General features: G+C 48.7%; 1 long non-coding RNA gene across 1 annotated transcript; it reads right to left on the bottom strand.

Moving 5' to 3' along the window:
• Window positions 1-171: 171 nt before the first annotated feature.
• LOC140709115 (uncharacterized) lies at window positions 172-9,662 on the bottom strand. Its single transcript, XR_012089503.1, has 3 exons — window positions 9,509-9,662; window positions 3,150-3,232; window positions 172-697 (listed from the first exon to the last, which is right to left on the bottom strand). It is a non-coding gene; the product is annotated as an uncharacterized lncRNA (long non-coding RNA).
• Window positions 9,663-9,921: the final 259 nt, after the last annotated feature.

Raw genomic sequence — 9,921 nt, forward strand, 5'->3', positions numbered from 1 at the left:
CCAGGTTTTGCCTTTGGTGACAACTACACTGTCTTCATCAACTGACAGACCTGAATCAGGATTGTCAGGGAGCCATCTCAGCATATCTTCAAAGCTTTCGGTCAGCACCTGGGAGTGGGGGCACGAGTTCAGAACTGGAGGTGAACTCAGACACTTGCACTGAGAAAAATGCATCTAAAGTCACACTGCTAACTCTTCACTTAACTGCAAGGCCAAGGAGCTCTAGCCAAGGTTTATAAATATGATCACAAAACACCAAAATTGAAAAGGGCCAGTTCACATTACCAGGGAGTCCCCAGCTTCCTCCTAATAGCAGTTCTACAAGTACACAAGGTGTGAAGTCATTTAACTCAGCCTTCAAAAGTTCCAGACGGTGACGTTAGTAAAATACTAGCCCTAATGCCAAATGTGGAGTGTGAAAATCACCCTTTCTGGGACCCCACAAAATGGGGACAAGCTCTTTCTTTCTTCCATAGACGTAGAAAAGAGAATGAGCTACATCACCCATTTCCCCTCCCACTTTGGGATTCTAGGATACTACACTTCCCTGCACAGACCAGAAGAGGGCAGGCTGGTAGGCTATGGCCTGGTAAGTTTAAATACTTATCTGCAAGGATGCTTCTCAGTGTGGTTGTGAACGTCCTGAAGAACTGGGAAATTCCCTTCTGTCTCCTCTGTGCCAGGAACTTGCTGCTCTCTGTAAATAGACCCTGGGCTGCTCAAGCCTGGCTTGATCCACAGTGACCCTTTCCCCTGGCTCTGTGGACCTAGAGTCATGATATTAGTAAGGTGATGGAAGTTTCAAGGGACCTTTAGCTAGCTCCTGGGTGAAGCTGACACCGTCTTAGAGTGTACAAAGGAAGGCATGGGCTTTGGGGCCAGAGAAACCTGGAGGAAACTGTGGCTCTCTAACCCCCACGTACTTAATGTGTGACTCAAAGTTAATGATTTTCTTTCTTTTTTTTTTTTTTTTTCCTGGAGACGAGATCTCACTCTGTCACCCAGGCTGGAGTGCAGTGGCGTGATCTCGGCGCGTTGCAACCTCCACCTTCCAGGTTCAAGCAATTCCCCTGCCTCAGCCTCCCAAGTAGCTGAGATTACAGGTGTGTGCCACCACGTCTGGCTAACTTTTTTTTTTTTGTAGTAGAGACAGGGTTTCACCATGTTGGCCAGACTGGTCTTGAACTCCTAACCTCATGCAATCTGCCAGCCTCAGCCTTCCAACGTGCTGGGATTACAGGCATGAGCCACCACGTCTGTCCAAAGTTAATGATTTTCAAAGCTTAGCCAGTGCCTGGCACACAGCACATGTTCCAAAAATTATTTTCACCACTCAATGATTTAGACTTTAAGTAAATCTGTGTGTGATATTTATGTTCCAGAAAGATGAGCCATATTTATCCTGTAGCATTATATGTAGCATTATATGTATATAGTGCAGTTAGGCAGCACTGACCGAATTAAAATCCCTATCTTGATGAATGGAAAAGCAAAGTCTGGCTTATCCACACAACAGAATCTACTCATCAACAAAAAGGAACAAACTATTAATACACACTACGACATGGATGAACCTTAAAAACATCATACTGAGGAAAAGAAGCTAGGCTCAACAGAACACATACTATAGGATCTCATGTATACAAAATATCCAGAAAAGGAAAATCTACAGAGATGAGAAATAGATTCGTGGTTCCTGGGGTTAGGGATGTGGATGAACAATAAATGGGTATGAGAGATCTTACTGGGGTAATGGAACTGTTCCAAAACTGATTTATGGCAAAGGTTGCACAACTCGGTACATTTATTAAAAATAATTGAATGGGTGAATTATATGACATTTAAACTATGCCTCAATAAAACTGGACAGAACAGGAATTGAACTACTGAGACATACAACAAGAAGCGTGAGCCTCAGCTAGGCTTGCTGGCTCACGCCTACAGTCACAGCACTTTGGGAGGCTGAGGCAATCACTTGAGGTCAGCAGTTCAAAACCAGCCTGGCCAACATGGCAAAGCCCCATCTCTACTAAAAATACAAGAATCAGCCGGGTGTGGTGGCACACACCTGTAATCCCAGCTACTGGGGAGACTGAGGCAGGAGAATCACTGGAACCCAGCAGGCGGAGGTTGCAGTGAGTTGAGATGGCACCACTGCACTGCAGCCCAAACAGCACAGTGAGCTCTTGTCTCAAAAAAAAAAAAAAAAAAAAAAAAGGAGGATGAGCCTCAGAAGCATTCTGTTCAGGGAAAAAAAAAAAAAAAACTGAACACAGAAGCTTCCATATATATGGAACATAAAAAAAAAAAAAAAGAAAGAATCCCCGAGACGGGCGGATCACGAGGTCAAGAGATCGAGACCATCCTGGCTAACACGGTGAAACCCCGTCTCTACTAAAAAATACAAAAAAACTAGCCGGGCGAGGTGGCGGGCGCCTGTAGTCCCAGCTACTCGGGAGGCTGAGGCAGGAGAATGGCATAAACCCGGGAGGCGGAGCTTGCAGTGAGCTGAGATCTGGCCACTGCACTCCAGCCCGGGCGACAGAGCGAGACTCCGTCTCAAAAAAAAAAAAAAAAAAAAAAAAAAAAAAGAATCCAATCTACTTCTGAGAAAGCAGGTCAGTGGTTTCCTGGGGCTGGGGCTGGGGCTGAGAGGGGATTGACTGGGAAGAAATACAGGGGAACATTTCAGAGTGATGAAAATATTCTACATCCTGATTGTGGCAATGGTTACACAGGTGTACACATTTGTCAAAACACATTGAAATGTGTGCTTTAAATGGGGGCATTTCCTTGTATGTAAATTATACCTCAATAAGATTATTTTTGCAAAATCATTTATATGTGATAAAAGAGGATTGGAACTAAAAAGTGCCAGATCAAAGGCTGCACAAAGAACTGGTTGTGGACACCAGGGCCTCATCATCTCAGCTCTCCCTAGACCACACAGACCCCCCACTTCAAGCCAAGGTCAGTCGGGAAAGCCAGGATTGTGGAACTGAAACCCAGAGGGTCATCAGAGGTCTCTCCCACCTCTAAGATTCAGGAGGTCTTGGGACATACGGATTTCGTAATGGATCTGACCTCAAAGCATGAAGCTGGTCTCTACCAACCAACCCCAGTGGACACAGGAAGAGAGGGAAGATCACCTTGGTTACTCCTGTGATGCAAACAGGGTCGTGGTGGCCACATGAACGTGTCTGGAACCACATGGGTGGACAGATGCCTCCAACTGTTATCAAGAAAAAAAGAGACTGTATAAGAGAATAAATACATACCCGTGGGTACAGTGGAGAATAGATGCTAAGGTCCCGTTTCAAATCACAGCGTTTCCCAAAACTGATCTCCTCGGATGCAGATCAAACGCAAAACAGGAAACTAGGAGGTATTTTGTTCAGGCCAGTGTCAACCAGTACATCCTAACGTGGGTTTTATGGCATGGATTCCTGTGCTGCTCTGCCATCGGCAAACTGTGTGACCTTGACCAAGTCCTTCAAAGCAGTGAGCCTCGGTCTTCTAATCCACAAATTAAGGATAATAACAGTGCCATCAGATCAGATGAGAAGATGAATGAGGCTTAGCTTGAATTCTACCATTTTCTTACACCATTATTATTGTCATCACTGACCACACAGTTCATTATCACCACCCATGAAGTATTCATGTTTCCCCCTAAACAGCATGCACTGCTCTTAGTAATAGATGGGCAGCTGCCAGGGAAACATACATTTGTTGCATTTTAGATTCCCTCTGGGTTTTTGGTCTTTTTCCCTGACTCTGGAATAAAATCGCTACTCAGAGATCTGAGACATGCAAGAGATGTTGGCCCAAATTGCCTTGGATGAGCCAGCGCCCAGAGATAACGGAAGCTCCAGGGAATAATGAAAATGTGCCACGTGTCTCGCAGGAGACATGCTGGGGGAAGCAGATGCTTCTGCAGAGGAGGATAAAGCACTGTTTCTTTATGAATTCAAACACAATGTCCACAAAAGAGGAGATTCGGAATTCAAATCTCCTTCAAACAAGGGAACCCCTGAGGTGGAGAGAGAGGAAAGAAAACCAAGAAGAAGGGAAAGGAAGCTAAACTAACATTTATTAAGAACAGATCCTAACTGGAAGTGTCTTTATCTACATGGCAAAACAAGCTGGGTTTTATTATCCCCACTTTACAGATGAGGAAACTGAGGTTTCTAACAGGCCTGTTGGACCCCAAAGGGGCAGAAGGCGTGTTCAAATAGGGGCAGGGACTGGGAGCAGTGGCTCACACCATAATCCCAGCAGTTTGGGAAGCAGGGGCAGGAGAATTGCTTGAGGCCAGGAGTTCATGATTAGCCTGGGTAACAGATGGAGGCTCTGCCTCTACAAAAAATTCAAAAATTAGCCGGGCATGGTTGTGTGTAGTGGGCGTGCCTGTGGCTATTTGGGAGGCTGCAGCAGGAGGACCACTTTAACCCAGGAGGTGGAGGCTGCAGTGAACCTTGATTGCTCCACTGCATTCCAGCCTGGATGACAGAGTGGATTCATGTCATATATATATGGATCTATATAGATCCATATATATATGGATTGAATGAGAAAAGATCCAGGGAAGGTATATGTAAACTGCAAACTTGATGGCCATCTGCATTACTATTACGGTGAGAAAACTGGCCAGTGATTGATAAATCATCTCTGTTCAGTTTATTCCGGCTGCTTTCACAGTCTGTAGGCAAAAGAGTTCACTCTTAGGAGAGTGGCATAGTGTAGTAGTTACAAACACATGTTTCAGAGTCAAACTAGATACTATTTGAAATCCTGTCTCCACAGCTAATTTGCTGTGTGGCCCTGGGTTCATCACTTCACCTCTCTGAGCCTGTTTCTCACCTGCAATGCCTAATTCCCTGCCTTATGGAGTATCCGTGAGGCAGCACCAGCAAGAACCTTGGTAAACGGTAACAAAGTGGTAGTTAGGGTTAATTACTACTCATCATCTCCTCCACACCTTTGAGTACACCATAGCTCAGCACCCCCGTCCCTTCCATGACTCATCGGGTAGCTTCCAGAGGGGCCCACCTGGCACCATAAGGGATAAGGGGACACCTGCCTCATCTGATCTGATCAGAGTGGAATGGGATAGGGAGACAGATGTCACTCTCAGCCAGACTTCGCCTCTGCCCCTGAGAATCTCTGGCTATTGTTCCTCCTCAGAGCTCGAGCTGACAGATGAGTCGGGCCTCAGAGACAAGGGAAGGGATCCTCTTGAAACAAAGGACTGGCCTACAAGTTATTCACCAGCCCATTGAATCTGCACAATGGACCCAATGCCCCAGAAACACGCTGCTCAAACAGGCTAATAATCACCCAGGAGACGAACCAGCAGCCTCAACAGAAATAAAAGCAAACCACTAAGTAGCCATACAAGACTCAGGTGCTACGTAACTGAACTCAGCTGGCACCCAGGGGGTGCACGATAGTATTCACTAGCTTTGTTAAGCACCTACAGGGCACCGAACATGCACTGGTTCATGGCCTCATGGCCGCTTTTTAAAACCGGGATTGTGATTTCCACTTTACAGATGAGGAAACTGAGGCTCAGAGAAGGGAGATTACTCCCTGACTGAAGTGGACACAGGTGGGAGAAGGATTTGTACACGGACTTGCGTAACTCTCAGCTGCTTCTCTTTCCACCACTCTGCCCTGCCTTGATGAATAAGTAAGTTCAAAGAGTGTAATCCCGCCCTGGGAAGAAGCATGGACCACAGCCAGAGAAAGGACTTTAAAATGAAGACACAGAAGAAAAGAAAAATTGGAAACAACTAGCAGGACCAACAATAGGGAACTGACAAAAGTAGACCATGTTTATCTCCTGCGTGAAACACTGAAATCTCTAATGATTTCGGCAAAGTTCATAATAACATGGAGAAACACATCTGATTTAACTTTTCAAAAGCAGTATACACATAATGCAATTACTTTTCTTCTTCTTCTTTTTTTTTTTTTTTTTTTTTTTTTGAGGGTCTCCCTCTGTTACCCAGGCTAGAGTGCGGTGGTGGTGTAATCTCTGCTCACTGCAACCTCCGCATCCTGGGTTCAAGCGATCCTCCTGCCTCAGCCTCCAGAGTAGCTGGGCTATAGACACATGCCACCACGCCCAGTTAATTTTTGTATTTTTAGTAAGATAGGGTTTTGCCATGTTGACCAGGCTGGTCTCGAACTCCTGACCTCAGGTGATCCACCAACTTCAGCTTCCCAAACTGCTAGGATTACAGGTGTGAGCCACCATGCCCAGCCAATTTCAATAATAGAAAATATACCAGAGAGAGAGGCCGGGTGCGGTGGCTCAAGCCTGTAATCCCAGCACTTTGGGAGGCCGAGATGGGCGGATCACAAGGTCAGGAGATCGAGACCATCCTGGCTAACACGGTGAAACTCCATCTCTACTAAAAAATACAAAAAACTAGCCGGGCGAGGTGGTGGGCGCCTGTTAGTCTCAGCTGCTAGGGAGGCTGAGGCAGGAGAATGGCGTGAACCCGGGAGGTGGAGCTTGCAGTGAGCTGAGATTCGGCCACTGCACTCCAGCCTGGGCGACAGAACGAGACTCACTCTCAAAAAAAAAAAAAAAAAAAATATATATATATATATATGTATGTATATATATATATATATATACACGCACGCGCACACACACACACACACACACACACCCCCCAGAGAGAAATACATGAAAATGAAGTTTTCAGGCCAGTCATGGTGGCTCATGCCTGCAATCCCAGCATTTTGGGAGGCTGAGGTGGGCAGATCACTTGAGACCAGGAGTTCGAGACCAGCCTGGCCAATATGCCAAAACCCCGGGTCTACAAAAAATCCAAAAATTAGCTGGGCATGGTGGCACATGCCTGTGATTCCAGCTACTTGGGAGGCTGAGGCACGAGAATCACTTGAACCCAGGAAGTAGAGGTTATAGTGAGCCAAGATCACACCACTGCACTGCAGCCTGGGCAAAAAGTAAGGCTCTGTTTCAAAAAAAAAAGAAAAGAAAAGAATGAAAAAGAAAATTGAGTTTTCTTCTTTTTTTATCGTTTATAAATCTTCTACAATTATCATGCATTTTATTAAACTTATTTAATTTGTTTTTTAAAATCAGTAAAAATTATAAAAATTCTCATTTATTGGCCGGGCGCGGTGGCTCAAGCCTGCAATCCCAGCACTTTGGGAGGCCGAGACGGGCGGATCACGAGGTCAGGAGATCGTAGACCATCCTGGCTAACACGGTGAAACCTCGTCTCTACTAAAAAATACAAAAAACTAGCCGGGCGTGGTGGCGGGTGCCTGTAGTCCCAGCTACTTGGGAGGCTGAGGCAGGAGAATGGCGTGAACCCGGGAGGCGGAGCTTGCAGTGAGCTGAGATCCGGCCACTGCACTCCAGCCTGGGCGACAGAGCCAGACTCCGTCTCCAAAAAAAAAAAAAAAAAAAAAAAAATTCTCATTTATTTTTATTCATTTATTTTAGAGACAGGGGTCTCACCATGTTGTCCAGGCTTAGCTTAAACTCCTGGGCTCAAGCCATTCTCCTGCCCCAGCCTCCCAAAGTGCTGGAATTGCAGGTGTGAGCCACCGTGCCCAGCCCAAAATTCTCATTTTTAATGCAAGCATAGAGAATGATTCTCCTAAAGCTGGCAGTAAGGGGTTATGGTTGCTTTGGGGGACTCTGAAGACTTCATCACTCTCCTCTGTTAAGGAGTGGGGTTAAGGCTTAAAATAAGTAAATTTCACAACAGTTCTCAATGGCAAGGGTCACTAAATAGTAAAATAGGCGGGCATGGGGGACATGCAAGGTGTTTACATAAAATGCTTTCAACATGAAATTAACCAAACTTAGAGTAGGATCAATTCAATGCCACCCAAAGCTAGGAGCTGGCAAAGTGTCCAAAAATGGTTTGCCCAGGCTGCTGGATGATTCTGCCTAGAAGGGTGAGAGGCGAGGTGGGAGCATATTCCCTCAAGCAAGGACCTGCCCACCTGCAGGATGAGGATGAGGAAGTCTGAGTAAACATCAGATACCCAGCCCCACCCCAAAACCTGCTGACTCATCCTCCTCGCCACGTGGCTCAGACATCTGCGTATTGGAAGCAACGCCCCTAAAGTCTGAGAACCACTGTCCTCAGGTTTCCCTGTCTGTCAAGTGGAATTACTCATCCCTGCCCTGCGTCTACCCCCGCCCCCCTCCTTGGGCCATCGCGGCGCTCCCAGATGCTCCCAAAAGGGAATGCGCTTTGCAAAGCACCGAGTCCAGAGCGAGTGTTCTGCTTTGAGCCGTGCTCAGTCCCAGCCTGGCCCGGAGGAAAAAAACAAAGCCGTTCCCTCAAGTTCTCTCGCAGTCCTCCCTCTCGTACTTCCTCCCCTCCCGCCGCAGCAGGTGGGGGCGTTTTCCCCGCGGCGGCACTGCAGTGGGGTGTGCGCGCCAGCAATCCCAGGCGCCGGGCAGCCTCGGATCCGGAGCCTCGGATGAGGGTGGGAAATCCAGGGTGCGCCCCCGGGGCCTCCCCCTGCACAATCCCAGAAACAATTTCTCTACGCCAGGGCCCTCCGCTGGGCGGAGGGAAGTCTGGCCCCTTTCCTCCCAAATTCCCAGCCTCTCCAGGGAGTGTCCTGGAACCGAGGAAAGGTGGAGAATCGAGCTGGTGGGTTCCGGGATCTCCTTAGACCCTTTAGGAGATGCAACGTGGGCTTTAGAGTCCTGTATATCTGGATTCACAATCACTGGCTGTGTGACCTTGGGCATGTCGATAACCCTCTCTGAATCTCCGTTTCTTCATCTTTAAAATGGGGTTGTTTCCTACCACTTCGTGGGACTGTTGTGATAACGCTTGCAAAGCACCAAGCAGGTCCCTGCCTAGAGTAACCTCTCCATAAACTGATGTCACTGTTGTTTTCAGTGAGGGTGAGTTACCAGCCCTCTCCATCCTTTTGGAGCCAAATTTGACGCCGGACATCTGGGATTTGAGTCCCAGAAGTGAAGGAATGGCAAGCTCTGCGGGGGAGGGAGGCTGGGTATGAGGGAAGGGGACCTCAAGGACCCTGCCCCGCCACCTCACCCCCACCTCCAGTTCCGAGACCCTCTGGGCTCTGCCCATGGCTTGGCCAGTTAACTGCTAACCTGGTGGGCCGAGAAGGTTCGCGGGTCCACCTCCCAAATCCTGTCTCATGTCGTCGGAAGGGAAGGGTCTTTGTTCCCCCTTATAATCATGATTGCAAGACCCCCATTCTCAGTGGACTCCCAAAGCATCCTCCCCTTGCCTGACCCCACCCCCGATCCCAGTCAGAGTCTTGACTGTGTTTGACAATTACAGGCTGCAAAGCCTCTTCATCCATCCAATGTGGGACACTTCAGGCGGCGTTTGCATCCCTGAACCCAGCCCTGGGACTCTGGGACCTGCCCTCGACCCCAGCCTCGGGGAATTAGGCTGTTCCGCATTCGGGGACAAGGACGCTTGGGAAGGAAGGATGCTAGGATGGGGCGACGTCTTACCTCGGGTCCGCGGTCCTGCGGCGCGAGTGCAGAGCGCTCTTTGTGCCCCGGCTCACAGCGCAGAACTGGGGGAGCCCCTGCAAGCGCCTCCCATCTCAAACTCCTCCCAGCACTCGTCCGCAGCCTCCCTCCCTCTGGTCCCCCGAGCGCAGCCGGCGTCGTCTTTGTAGCTGCTGCAGCGCCCATGAAATTTTAATGCGGGAGCGGCTGGCGGGCGGAGGCGCCCCACCCCCGGCCCTCGCCTCCACCCTCCCGCCTCCTTGCGCCCCTACAACCCCACACCCAACCCCTCCTTACCCAGCCCAGAGTCCTGGCCAGGAAAGCCGGGTGCAGCCGGTCTTGGAGGGAGCACACCGCCGCCCCCGCCGCACAAAGGGGCTAGCGGGCCGGCGCTCTCAGCCTCCCGCATCCCC

This window comes from Chlorocebus sabaeus, chromosome 19, assembly GCF_047675955.1.
Source record: "Chlorocebus sabaeus isolate Y175 chromosome 19, mChlSab1.0.hap1, whole genome shotgun sequence".
NCBI classification, from domain to species: domain Eukaryota; kingdom Metazoa; phylum Chordata; class Mammalia; order Primates; family Cercopithecidae; genus Chlorocebus; species Chlorocebus sabaeus.